The sequence below is a fragment of the Bos grunniens genome, chromosome 14, assembly GCF_055505025.1.
Source record: "Bos grunniens cultivar Pamir isolate PY7600 chromosome 14, Bosgru_T2T1.0, whole genome shotgun sequence".
NCBI classification, from domain to species: Eukaryota; Metazoa; Chordata; class Mammalia; order Artiodactyla; family Bovidae; genus Bos; species Bos grunniens.
In genome coordinates, this window is record NC_141178.1 from 72,075,218 (window position 1) to 72,089,782 (window position 14,565).

The 14,565-nt window shown below is 41.3% G+C and overlaps 1 long non-coding RNA gene across 1 annotated transcript; it reads left to right on the top strand.

The window, feature by feature from the left end:
- The first annotated feature begins 5,176 nt into the window (after positions 1 to 5,176).
- LOC147359667 (uncharacterized) lies at positions 5,177 to 10,734 on the top strand. The gene is made up of 3 exons (XR_015140267.1): positions 5,177 to 5,521; positions 6,546 to 6,667; positions 10,699 to 10,734. It is a non-coding gene; the product is annotated as an uncharacterized LOC147359667 (long non-coding RNA).
- The last annotated feature ends 3,831 nt before the right edge of the window (positions 10,735 to 14,565 follow it).

Genomic DNA, 14,565 nt, shown 5'->3' on the forward strand with positions numbered 1-14,565 from the left:
TGGTGAGTGTGATGAGATTTTAAGGATGAACAGGATTTGAATGAAATGAAGTCCAACATATAAGACATGTTGATAATACAAGGTTATGGGTTCTTCTGGATAACTTGAGCCAACTAGGGCTGAGCTTATTGTTTTGAATTACTTAGGGCAGTTATTAAAATGCCATTTGAGCCAGAATTGATTTAACTAATGAGTTCTGAAATCAACTAGGCCTAGATTTTAAGCCTGGATTTTCTCTCCTACAGTCCTGGGTAAATTAACTTAACCATTATCAACTTCACATCCCTGAAATAGGTAAGTGATACATACCATATGAGGTGGTGTTGAAGAAAAAATTTTATCATTTATTTTTTCAACTACTATTCTTTATGCCATATTTGTACAAGGTATATAAAATTCAAAAATTCTAGGCACTAAATTATACATGCAAACAGACAAAAATGATTATGTAAATTGTCCACCTCATGGCAAAAAAAAAAAGAGAAATCCACTAATGATGGCTTTTAATTTGATGCTTTGAGCTTTATGGAAAGAGGAGCTGAAGTGGGAGGAATTGTGATTAAGAAATATAGATCCATCCTGGATGAGTAGAATAGAGAGGCCAGCTAAGAAGCTATTGTAACAGACCACATAATAAGAGTGTCAACTAGGGTGGGGGGGATGAATAAGAAAATTGCTGAGGGGAAGAGTTCAATATGGCACTTTCTCCCCTAGAATTTTATGCCAACATATCCAAGAATAGTTCTGAGTTCCCAGTCTCACCCATCACGAAAGAATCATCACTAGACTTTCCACTGAGTATATATTAAGGCATCCTGACCTTTATTTACTTCTGAGAACAGCAGTTTTCCCAGGATCCCAGTTGGGAAAGAGGCTTATAAATAAACCATTTTGCTTGTTCACTGAACTAGACTGTCATTTGCAACGATATGCTGACTCAGGTAATGCTGAGTGAGTCCGACTGTTAACGTGAAGGTCTTTGAGGGGAAAAGAAACAATACTGCTCTTCCCCTTAAGTCAGACAAAGCAAAATCAAGGAGGTTGTGGTTTCAGCTCATTAAATGATCCCAAGTGTATTCATCAAATGCCTTGTCAAAAGTTGTGTTATCGACAACGGGATTCTCTTTTCTCTAATTTTGTATAGCTTGGAGCCTAAGAAATTGCCTGTTCTAGAAGCAAGTAAACCCTTTCCTCCCTGCAAAGGTAGGAATTCTTGATTTTTAAATCATAAGTACACTTGGAGGAAGAAAGCAATGACAATAGCAACAGTAAACAGTATTTATGGAGCTCTTACCAAATGCTGGAGCATTTACTATTTGTGAGGTGCGTTATACACCTAAATTAATTCAAATAACAATTAATGGAAAACTTACTATTATGCCCCATTGTAAGGAACCCAGAAACTTGATTAAGAATAAACAGTATAGTTATCATCAAGAAAAGATCAACATCATCTTAAAGTAGAAGCTTACATGTTAAACTATCCTTTCCCAGTAAAATACTGATAAGAATTTGGCAGGAGCCTACTATCTGCCACAGGGAAGCCTGACTTGAAATCCTGGAAATGCTCTGGAAAAACTGCAAGCTCTCCTCCTGTTTTCCAAGTCAGGACCTCCTGCCACACCCTTTTTTTCCTTCCTCTCTTTGACTTCATAACTTTTTGCTCCTTCTTGTCAGTCATTTCCAGTTCACCCTGATCGTTACCATCCAATCTCTTTCCTCTTTTTCTTAATATTTATTTACTTTTAATTGATTGATGACTGGTTTACAAAATTGGTTGGATTTCTGTCATACATCAGCATGAATTAACCATAGGTGTACGTATGTCCCCTCCCTCTTGAGTTGCCCATTCCCATCCCTCTAGTTTATTACAGAGCCCTAGTTTGAGTACCCGGAGTCATACGGCAAATTCCCACTCTCTATCTACTTACATATGTTAGTGTCTATGCATCCAGGCTACTCTCTCACCCTCTCCCTTTTCTCTCCAATCCTTGTCCATAAGTCTGTTCTCTATGTCTGCGTTTCCACTGCTACTCTGTGAACAGATTGGTCATGAATCCCTTTCCTCCTATTTTCCACTTCTCCACCCTGCCAGGGAGCTTAGTAGTGCAGCTGGGTGAAACCATAGAGTAGCACTGCTCTGGGGTCATAGTGTCTGTGTTCAAATCTTGGCTCTGATCTTTATTATCTGTTTGACCTTGACAAATATCCTCAACCTGAGCCTCATATGTAAAGGGAGTGAACAGTGCTTAACAAACTAGTGTGATAATTCAGTGTGATTTTAAATAGATAGAAAAATAGAGATACATACATATATATCTATATAGATATACAGGCATCTGCAAGTATATCTCAATATCTATATACATGTATGTTAATGTTGATATATACACATATAATTGAGACATAAATTACAATCTGTAACTTTCTTAATTAGCTATTTATTTACCTATTTAACAGTTTTCTACTGCAAAACTACAAGCTGAAGTAGGAAGGAAAATTGGTCTGTCTTGCTATTGTATCATCCTCAACGCCTAGAACAGTTTCTGGGACATAGTAGGTTATTTATTAAATATTTTTGTAAATAATAAATGGATGGATTGCCAATGCTTAATAAACGTTTGTTTCTTTCTGAGCTTCAAGCAAACATTGGGGAGTTTTGCTTCTGTTCCTCAGCTGCAACCTGGCGGAAAATCGCATAATCATGCTAATTAACTTCATAACAAATTTATGATTTCCAGTCTCAACCAGGCTCTAAGTGTTTCTTGATAACACTTTAATGTGTGTCTACTCAGTATCCTTTCTTTTTTCCAAACAGCTCTTTATAATGTCTTTTCTTGAGTTTTCTCATTCTCCAGTCTACTCTCCCTTCTATCCATCTACAGAGAAAGACCAGAGCCCCTATGGCTTCACTCAGCCTTTGCTGTCCCTTCAGTCTCGTGATGGTTAATTTTTTGTGGGAAGTTGACTGGATTAAATGATGCCTAGATAGATGGTAAAACATTGTGTCTGATGTGTCTGTGAAGGTGTTTCTGGAAGACTTTAGCATTTGATTCCCAGACTGAGTTAAGTCACGCCAATGTGGGTGGGCCTCATCCGGCCCACTGTTGAGGGCTGACCAGAACAAAAGGGGATAGAAAGGGAGCATTTGCTCTCTGTTTAAGTCAGGGCATCCATCCTCTCTTGCTCTCAGACACTGGTTCTCAGGCCTTTGGACAGGGGCTGAATTACAGTACTACACCAGCTTTCCTGGGTCTCCAGCTTATAGATGGCAGGCTGACCTTCTTGACCTCCATAATTGCATGAGTCAATTATTATAATAAATAAATTATACCTATATATCTAGATAGGTAGATAGATACTATTGCTCTGTTTCTCTGGAGAAGCCTGATTAATGCATCTACTTTCTGACCATTCTCCAAGTCTCTCCTACCTTCAGTCTCTTTCTTCCCCCTCAAGTTATATGAAGATACCCTCTACTAACTGCTGACAGAATTCCTCAAATGAAATTATTTCTTGTTGGCTTCACAAGTGTGAATGGAAACACAAAAGCAGACTATGAAAAAGAAAGAATGGTTGTTGTTTTAAGGATTAACATGAAACCTATAGGTGAGCAAGAACTAAGCCTAAGGATATAAAAAATATTCTTACCTATCAAAGCTACACTTCTTGGTAGCACCTGACCCCTGGGATCTAGAAGAAACAAAACACAAATATCAGATGAAAGTTGCACTATTGTATCTTAGGGGCTTCCCTGGTGGCTCAGATGATAAAGAATCTACCTGCAGTGTGGGAGACCTGGGTTGGAGACCTGGGTTCGATCCCTGTGTTGGGAAGATACCCTGGAGAAGGGAACAGCTACCCACTCCAGTATACTTGCCTGGAGAATTCCATGGACAAAGGAACCTGGTGGGCTACAGTCCATTGGATCTCGAAGAGTCGGACATGACTGAGTGACTAAAACTTTCACAAACTTTCATCTTAGGTTTATACAGCCCACTGAAATGATGCTTGCTGCAGCATCAAACCACATCAACCCTTTGAAGGTTGAGAAGCAGATGTTATTATTCCCATTTTACAAATAGAAAACAGAGGCTCAGAGGACTGAAATGATTTGTCCATGGTCACAACCTTGATAACTTTCATGTCTGCACCTGGACACTAGATTGTCTTACATGAAATCCCAGACTTCCTCCACCAGAACTCTGAACCTCTATTGGACTGAGCCTATGTCACAGACCCACAGATACTTATTTTATGTTCCAACTTTTGCCCCAGTCATTTCTTTTATGACCAGACTCCAAAAAGACTAATTCCAGATGCATCTATTGTAATAACTAAATGTACCATCTCAGGAGCTAGGCTTCTGTTTTTATAGCCTGTCTGTAACAGTCACTAGCTATGCGAGGCTTAGCAATTTCCTTGATCTAGTTGTCCCTTCTCTGTAAAATGGAGAGGATAATATCCTAATATCACACACTCATCCAAAGATAATATGAATGAATACACATATGTGTGTGTTACTCAGTCGTGTCCTACTCTTTGCAATCCCATGAACTGTAGCCCGCCAGGCTCCTCTGTCCATGGGATTTCCCAGGCAAGAATACTGGAGTGGGTTGCCATGACCTTCTCCAGGGGAATCTTCGTGACCCAGGGATTGAACCCAGGTCTCCTGCATTGTAGGCACGTTCTTTACCACCAGGGAAGCCCTAAAAGGACTCTATGTATATGAACTCATCTTATGTAACCAAGGAATGTGTGGTGAGTTTTTTCTTCCTCTGTGTTAACACATGGTTCAGTTTAAACAGCAGGTAGTCAGATACACATTTATCAAGCATCTACTAAATGGCATCTTATTTTTTTCTTGACTCCGTCCTGGTATGTTTTACCTGATTTCTGAAGTACTGATGTCATTCCTCCATTCTGCTTTGGCATATTCTTGCTGCCTGACTTGATCCCCTTTGCCTCCCTGTAAATCTTTCTCCTATCCTTGTCCTCAGTTTTAATAAAGGACTGTATGGCAGGAATTATTTTTAGGAATGGCTCCTAAGATCCCATGCCCTAATACCCAGTTTGTGAATTCCTCCTATAATTATTTTATACAGCACATTTGACCTTAAAGAGAGGTTATCCAGGTGGTTCTAATCTAATCACATGAACCTTTAAAATAAGAGAACTTTCTTCAGCTGGCTGCCAGAGAGGAAGTCAGAAAGCTTTTGAGCATGAGATAGCACAGGGACATGCTTTTATTTGTTTGAAGCTGGAAGGGGCCACATGAGAAGGAATGTGGGCAGCTTCTAAGAGCAAACAACAGTCCCTGGCTGACAGCCAGCCAAGAAACGAGGACCTCCATCCTACACCTGCAAGGAACTGAATTCTGCCGACACCTGAATGAGCTTGAAAGTGGATTCTCTTCCAACACCTCCAGATAAGAGTCCAGCTGGCTTACAACTTCGTTTCAGCCTTGTGATACCCTGAGAAGAGCCCAGCTTAGCCTGCCAGGACCCCTGACCTACACAAGGTAATGAATGTTATATTAAAACACTAAGTCTGTGACCTTTTGGTGGTGATAGAAAACTGATTATGCCAGTTTCCTCTTCAAAAAATGTCTATACTGCTGTACTGTCGGAAGGGAACTAAACGCATGGGTCTTTCTTCTTGAAAACAGAAAATCTTTACTCTGAATCTGATGTCTTCCTTTTGTGTCTGGTAATTGGGGCTGGGGAATAAGGACAGGAAAGAAATGTGGCAACAGACACGCTGCTTAATCAAAGCCTCCAGGTAGGGTTTTGGCATCTTGGCAACTCAATGACTGCTCTTCGTAGATGACATTTGTAGAAACATCTTTAACGTACGCCTTGGGAAGATGAGTTTGTAGAGGAAAGTGTTAGGGGTATCAGCTGTGGCATGAGATATCCCTTACTACCACTCAACTGCTGTGTAACCTTGGTTAAAACACCGTATCTAGTCAAGCCTCACTTTTCATATCTGTGAAACGGGGAAACTAAGAGCACCAAATATAGTCATCTGTTGTGAGAATTAAATAAGAGAATGCTTACGAAGAATTTCCTTTGATCCCTGGCACGTATTACATGCTAAGTAAATGGTTATAATTATTCATGTATTTGATGTGACGAGCCAACTCACTGGAAAAGACCATGATGCTAAAAAAGACTGAAAAAAAAAGCAAACAGAGAAGAAGGTGGCAGAGCATGAGATCGTTGAATAGGATCACCAGCTCAATGGCCACAAACTTAGACAAACTTCGGGAGATGGTGAGGGACAGGGAGGCCTGGCGTGCTGCTGTCCATGGGGTCACAAAGTGTCGCACGTGACTTAGCGACTGAACAACAACAACATTCATGTATTTATTCAAAAAAAGTATATATTAATCATCTGCTCTGTGCCAGGCATTGCTAGACAATAGAACACAAATATGAAAAAGGAATAGCCTCCAGCCTCAAAACGCTCTCAGTGCACTGTGTCCATATGTATCCTCATTCATTCATACATGTAAATTTTCGTATGTGTCTATGTGTCTTCAGGCTGTGAGTGTTGTGAACACTGCATTCCCTGAAACCACTGAAGAACAAAGCACTGCATTCAAGCCTAAGGGGAGGGTGGAGGTTACAGATCCAGCCATCCGTCTTTCTTCTTCTCCTCAGAGGTAGGCGGCTGTTTACCCTGGGAACACTGACGGTGTAACTATTAAATCATCTCAGAGCCGTGGAGCTGGGAGGTCCCAGCACGGCCTTCCCTCACACCCGCCCGGTTCTGTTCTGGCACAAAGAGGGATATGTTATGCCTCATACATGCCGAGAGCCATGCCACAGGAAAAGCGCTCCCCGTGCCAAATAATTTTGCCCAGTTCTACCCTCAGACCAGGGAAGCAAAAAGTGATCCATCAGCTTAATTGTCTGGGAGTCCCAGGGCTGTTCAGTACAGATCCATTAGTTAAAAGGATAAATATTTACTCTGGGCTCATCAGAATAACCCAGAAAAGGGATTCTGTGTTTTATCAGTAATAAAAAACACTCCCACCTAAGCTTGGATTTAGAGTTTCTTGGTCTTTAAATCTTCCCTGCCTTGAACCAGTCAGACTTCCTGTGAGAGACTAGATTAGGATTTCCTCCTGGCCTCGGAGTCGTGCTGGGGGGCCGGGGGCGGTGGGCGCGAACATGAGCACAAAGGGAAATGTTCTGACAGGAGAGCCATGTTTTCTTTTCCTGAGCAAAGTATGTGTGGCCTCAGCCTGGCTCCTAGGACACAGGTAACTGAAATATTTGCCCTTGGGAGATAAGATGCAGAATGCGCTCTCCAACGGGTGAAATCAGAGATTTTAGATAAACAGCTTTTGAAGGACCCCGTTTCCTGAGCTATGCTTTGATCACAGGACAACAGCGCCAGGGAAAACACTTTTGTTATCCTTTCAAGGGAGAGGCTCGAGAAAGAACACTTGCCTGGGTCGCAGAGGTGAGGGTATGGTCAGGATGAAGGCGGACTGGGGAGGGGTCTGGGGTGGGAGCTGGTCCCTGGCTAACCTAGGGCGCTTGTCTCACATCCTCCAGCCCCACTTTCCGTTTCTACATCCCCACCCCCCTCTCCTTTCTGGTAACTGGACTGACCTGGCAGAAAGAACTCAGACTGTAGAAGCAGACTAATTTTCTTCAAAAATAGGCCCTGAGTGGAATAGACACTCAGAACGTGCTGAATGAGTCAAAGCGTCCCTCATTTTTCTGTCGCAGGGATGTTCTTTTCCCCCTCCCTCTGAGGAGGCCTCCATTTCTCTGTCTGTATTGTGGGGATATTAATGCTACCTCGAGGGCTGTGTAAAGGCAAATAAGCAGATTTGATATATACTGAACACAGAGACTGGTGCATTGTGGGGGCCCAGTGACTATTTGTGTGTATCTCATTGTCAAAGGGGCTTTGAAACTTAGGAAATATACTGGAACCAGATAATGTGAAAACGTTCCACCAAAGGCTTACACAGGAACTCAGGCTAAGCTTTGCTAGAGATGGTGAGGAAACTTTGATCAGGCGAACAAAAGTGTCCTTTGGGAAGGTTTGCATGCACTGCCACCAGCATCCCAGGCTCTCTGGCATACAAACCAGCCAGCTTCTTTAGAGCCAGGCAGAGGCTTCCCATGCACTCACTCCAGGGCACTTTTATATCCTGCAGACTTGATCTATGGATTGTCAATGCAGTAATCAATAGGCAAGTCCTTCTCTGTCCTTCATCTACCAATAAAATGTTTCCACTCTCCTCCCACCACAGGGGAGAGTGCTGTGCTAGTTCCACAACATGGATCAGGCACCTATAGTACTATTATAATAAGTATGAAATTCAAGTTTTCATAAAGGAATGAGTGAATGTAAAGATGTGATATAAATCTCTGTAATTTCCTTTAGATTTATAATATGCTTTCTAGCCATCACGTTGGTCACTTGACTTCCAGGTTGATGTAGAGCTACTCCTAGCTGCTTTGCCATCATGTGGGGACTTTGAGCTATCATGGACGCTCGCAAAACATCCATCTCCATCTCCAGTCGTGACTGGAGAGGTGCTTAAGGAAGGGAAGGAAAGCTTGGCTCTGTCAGTGTTGTTGTTACCTAAGGATGCTCATCTTGCCCGTGTCTTTGTGCCTGTTGTGATCTGTATCCAGTGTTCCTCCAAAGACGCAAGGCATCGAGATGCCTTTCCCACATGTGATTCCACTGCAGGACAGCTTTCCCGTCTCTTTCCCTCCCACCTCATAATGAAAAATTTTCCCAGAGAGTGAAGTAAGTCTGGCTCAGATTCCAGGAGAGACCATATCCTGTCTTGGAGTCTTGAGTTGTTTGTTTTGGGAGCCTTTGAGTTTTGATCCTACAACCCATCAGAATGGAGAATGAGTATATGATTTTAATATGCTCATATCATTAGCCTATTTATTTTCTCATGTTAATATATTCATATTTATTATTATTTAATATTTACATTCTTCCTTTTTTCTAAAGATTTATGAAAGGTATAATTTGCTTGGGCATTTTTATGAACATGATTGAAGGGGTTCCTGTCATTATGGGACTTATGACTCTAGAAGAGGATACACTAAACAAATAAATGAGAAAATAAACTGTGACTACTACAGAGTTTCCCTTAGGACCATTTTTATTCTATCACTTATTCTTCAAAGTGCCTGCCATGCACAAACATCCTTTTCATGTGCTGACGATAGGGCAGTGAATAAGATATTAATATAATGTTTGTCCCCAGCAGCATATATTTAGGGAATCAGAAGTTAAATATCAAATTATACAGTTGTTTTAAAGAAAACTCCAGGGCGCTAAGAAGGTATAAAATGAAGCGTTATAATTGAGACTGTCGAGAAATGCTTCTTCGCAGATATAGTGCTGGCCACCAATGAATATGTTTTGCTGAAAACACACTCTTGTGAGGACCCCTTCTACATTGACTTTGGGATTGGTCATGGTTAGCTTTGCTCAGGAAATTACCAAAAAGAATGTTGAAAATATATCAATTTTGAAATGTTGAAAAAATATCAATTGGCCTCTTTTGTTTGATATGTTTGTTTGTTTGGCTGCACTGGATCTTAGTTGCAACATGCAGGATCTTTGATCTTTCTTGCAGTGCACAGAATCTAGTTCCCCAACCAGACATTGAACCTGGGCCCCCTGCATTGGGAGTACAGAGGCTAGCCACTGGACCAGCATGGAAGTCCCTTGATTGGCCTTTTTTTGCTACATGTGGTTAGGTACAGGAAGACAGAGATGAGCTAAAGAAAGAACTACTCACTTTGTAAACACTTTAGAGGGACAATAATGTAACCAAGACTTTCTAAGTTGGAAAATAAAACTCTTTCATAACCTTTTTTCAAGTAAGAAATGGCCTCAAGTTCGATTAAATCAAGAATATAGCTCTATAATTCTTTGTTACTATCTCTAAAACATGTAAAGTTATGCTTAATAGGCCCTCTCAGCTAGGCAAAACTGTTTCTAGAAATTTTAGCAGCATCTTCCTATGCAAGCATAATCCCAAAACAGCCTGGATAGAAGGTTATCTCAGAAAGGAATTGTGGATGTGGATTTTGACTATTAGAGTGGATGCAATGTGATACATAGCAAACCCAAAAAAGTTTTAAGAAAGTTCCACAATCTAAGATTAAAGAAAATGGGACCTTCCTCCAAACCCCCATTTTCCTTTGAATAAGATGTCTTTATTCATTATTTATTCTGTTACAGGATAACAGTAGCCTGAGGAACCTATGGGGAGCACAGTCAGAGTAGGGGGTCCTGACAACTTGCACCTGGTTGTACTTTATAATTTTGATAAATCAGTGACTATTCTTTCTTCCTTCCATCCTTCCCTTTTTGAATGAAAGTATGTATTAGTTTTTGTTTCTATTTCACCACTGTGATTAGTCATTTGGTGGTAAATAACTTGTCTTTTCATGTCTCACGTCTCTGCATCCTTAAGGACCATAGTAAAGAACTGCTCTCAAGGAGTTTCATCTGCATCTAGCCTTAATGCAGATTATAAGACTGTAGACTTTTAGACTAATACCATGATAGAATGATACTTGGGGACCCTTCTTAGGGAATTAGTATGTTTTGCAAGTTAGAGGGACATGAATCATTAGGGTCAGAGGGAAAACTGTGATAAGTCCTCTTTTTATCATGACTCCCTATACGCAGGCCTTTGGGTAGTCCTCTCACGCATGACTCTGGGCTTGGCCACGTGACTGTTCACTGATGGAACATCATAAGATGTGATGCAGGCAGTCATTTTGTGCCCTGAAACGTTCTTTCTTGCTGCTGGAGACTCTGCATCCGTCAAAGAAGCTCAGGACAGCCTGCTGGGGACATGGCCCAGCTGAAAACTACATATGCCAGGTCATGAATTTCAAACTATCTATCTTCACTTGGTGACTTGGATGACTGAAAATGAGGCAGTGATCTTAGAAGCCAAGCACAACTGCCCAACCCACGCTGTTTGCCCATAGTTTCATGAGAATAAAATGGTATTTTAAGTCACTAAGCTTTGAGGCAGTTTGTTACTCCGCAAAAGTGTAATAGATTTTCTGAGGCAAAAATATGTCAATTGAAATATGAAGGCTTCCGGGAGATGAGTTAGGCAAGGCAGAGGAGAAGCAATTTTCCAGGTAGAGGAAATAGCATTGATGAAGAACTACCCATGTGGTGAGTTTGGGCCATATGGAAGCGTGTCAGAGCAGCTACAACAAGAAGAGTGAAAACAGTAGGAAGTAAGTTTGGTGAGGCAAGAGGCAGACAGATTATGCATGGCTTCTGTATTCATTAGCTATTGCCATAATACTGTTGTATACTAAGTGTAGTGAAAAGTCTCAGTTGCTCGGTCACGTCTGACTCTTTGCCACCCCATGGGCTGTAGGACCCCAGGTGCCTCTGTCCATAGAATTTTCCAGGCAAGAATACTAGAGGGGGTAGCATTCCCTTCTCTAGAGGATCTTCCCAACCCAGGGATCAAACCCAGGTCTCTCCTGCATTGCAGGCAGATTCTTTACCACCTGAGCCACAAGGGAAGCCCTGTACACTAAAACACTCCAAAATTCAGTGGCTTTAAGTGACTATTACCCGTAATGTTTCTGCTATCAAATTTAGGAGCAGCTGCTACAGCTGAGCTTACAAGCTGAGCTCAGCAGGGCAGTTCTGTTTCAGGATTCTGGTGAATCTGGGCTTTGCTCTTCACGGTTGTTTGAATGCATGTCTTTTCCACTTGTGTTTTATGCTTAGGTCCAGGCTGTGAGGCAGTAACTACAGAGAAAACTTTTTTTATTTAATTTATTTATTTTTGGTTGCACTGGGTCTTTCTTGCTGCATGTGGGCTTTCTCTAGTTGCAGTGTGTGGGCTTCTCATTGCCATGGCTTCTCTGGTTGCAAAGCACAAGCTCTAGGGCATGTGGGCTTCAGTAGTTGTGGCACACAGGCCCTAGAACTCAGGCTGAGTAGTTGTGGTGCATGGGTTTAGTTGCCCTGTGGCATGTGGAACCTTCCCTGACCAGGGATCAAACCAAGGTTCCCTTCATTGGTAGGTTTAACAATTAATGTTGTCAACTCTTAACCACTGAACAACCAGAAGAGTCTTGGAAAACTTTTCAGGGTGACAGCAGAGATGCAAGAGAGAAACCTAACCACACAAGCTTGGTTCTGTTTATCTGTGAATATCCCATTGACCAAAGCAAGTCACATGGATGAACCCAAAGTCAAGATAGGAAGTACATTTCAATCATTACTATTTACAAGGAAATACTTTTGGCCAAAGCAAGTCACACTGCTCATAACAGCACTATTTATAGTAGACAAAAAGTGGAAATGATCCAAATACCCATTAACTGGTGAATGGATTTAAAAAGACATATCCTTATAATGAAGTGGATTACAGAGGATGAGATGGTTGGATGGCATCACTTGACTCAAAGGACATGAGTTTGAGCAAACTCCAGGAGATGGTGAAGGACAGGGAAGGCTGGCATGCTGCAGTCCATGGGGTTGCAAAGAGTCAGACACAACTGAGTAACTGAACAACAGCAATTCATATAATGGGATAGTCTTTGACAATAAAAAGATAAAAGTGAAGGTACATGATACAATATGGTTGAACATCAAAGACATTATGCTAAATGAAAGAATCCAGATACACAGGACTGCATATCGTATGGGTATATTCATATGAAATTTCTTGAAAAGCAGATTAACAGAGACAAAAGCTATATCAGTGGTTACTTGGGACTGACGGTTAGAGTGAAAAGCACTGCAAAGGGACAAAAAGTCAATGGAAATGTTCTAATACTGAATTTGGGTAACGATTATGCTGCTGCTGCTGCTAAGTCGCTTCAATTATGTCTGACTCTGTGCAACCCCATGGACAGCAGCCCACCAGGCTCCTCGTCCATGGGATTTTCCAGGCAAGAGTACTGGAGTGGGTTGCCGTTGCCTTCTCCAATGGTAACGATTATATAACTGTATTAATTTACTAAATGGGCTTCCCTGGTGGCTAAGACAGTAAAGAATCTGCCTGCAATGCAGAATACCTGGGTTCAATTCCTGGGCCAGAGATCCCCTGGAGAAGGGAATGGCAACTCACTTCAGTATTCTAGCCTGGAGAATTCCATGGAGAGGAGTGTGGTGGGCTATAGCCCATGGGGCTGCAAGAGTCAGACATGACTGAGCTATTAGCACAACAACCACCACCGCCGCCAAGTCGCCAAGTCGCTTCAGTCGTGTCCGACTCTGTGCGACCCCACAGACTGCAGCCTACCAGGCTTCTCTGTCCATGGGATTCTCCAGGCAAGAACACTGGAGTGGGTTGCCATTTCCTTCTCCAATGCATGAAAGTGGAAAGTGAAAGTGAAGTCACTCAGTCGTGTCTGACTCTTAGGAACCCCATGGACTGCAGCCTGCCAGGCTCCTCCGTCCATGGGATTTGCCAAGCAAGAGTACTGGAGTGGGGTGCCATTGCCTTCTCCAGCACAACAACAATTTACTAAAAATCATTGAGCTACTTACTTACAATAAGTGAATTTTGTTAAAAATAAATCGTATTTCAGTACCAGTATCAAAATGTATAACTAATGGAATGGAAGATACCTTGATGTTGTGCTTATAACAATGAACATTTTCCAAAGCACTATTAAATAATTAATTTATACAGTGTATAAATATTTTCAAAACTCTGGCTGACTACTGTCTCTTTAAGCAACTGCTGAGGTTAAATTTTTTCTTTAAAGGTGTTATTCCGAATTTTAGTCATTTTCCTTAGTTAAACAACTTTGGCTGTAAATAATAATCATTATTTTTTGTATTTTGTTCTTTGAGCTACTGCATTTTAAATTAGTGCATGTGGTATAAAAAATTGGCATTCATAAAAGCAGCTGCAATTAATGAAGCATGCTGTACTTATTGAGTTCTCATATAATATGTACAACAGAAACATGCTCTTATAAACAGGTCAAGAACTGTAAAATGTTCACTAATTGCTGGAATTTGTTCTTCTGTCTGAAATAAAAATGGATTTAACAGTCAGAATAGCTATTCAAGGGGTAATAGAAGCAGGAAGAAGGGACCTCTGTTATTAGCTAATCTAGCAATTATTCCCACATTGAAGCCTTGTGTTCTACATGAATATCAACCGAGTTTGTTGAGGAGGTGCAGCTGGAGAGGTGAAAGCAGCTGCCTACTCTAATGCAAAATTCCTTTGGTTAGGAGAACGCACTAACATTAATCTAAGAGATGTAGAATGAGCTTAAATCTCTGAGTGGAAAATGCCTATCTCCATCACAGGCCAACAGCAATTTTTCATACTTCCTTTCAAGGCACATGGAGAATGCACCCAACGTGACATCATCTCATTTACAAACTCTTCCAAATTATGGTTTACAAGTTAAGCATTTATACTGAAGCAAGGTGAATGTGCCTGAGAGCCTAGTCAAGAGTGACCTTAGGAAATTTTATTCTTTTATTAAGAGGCTGGGGAGGAAGTCACAACTAAGACTCAACACAAGAATAACTAAATGTCTCGGCTTA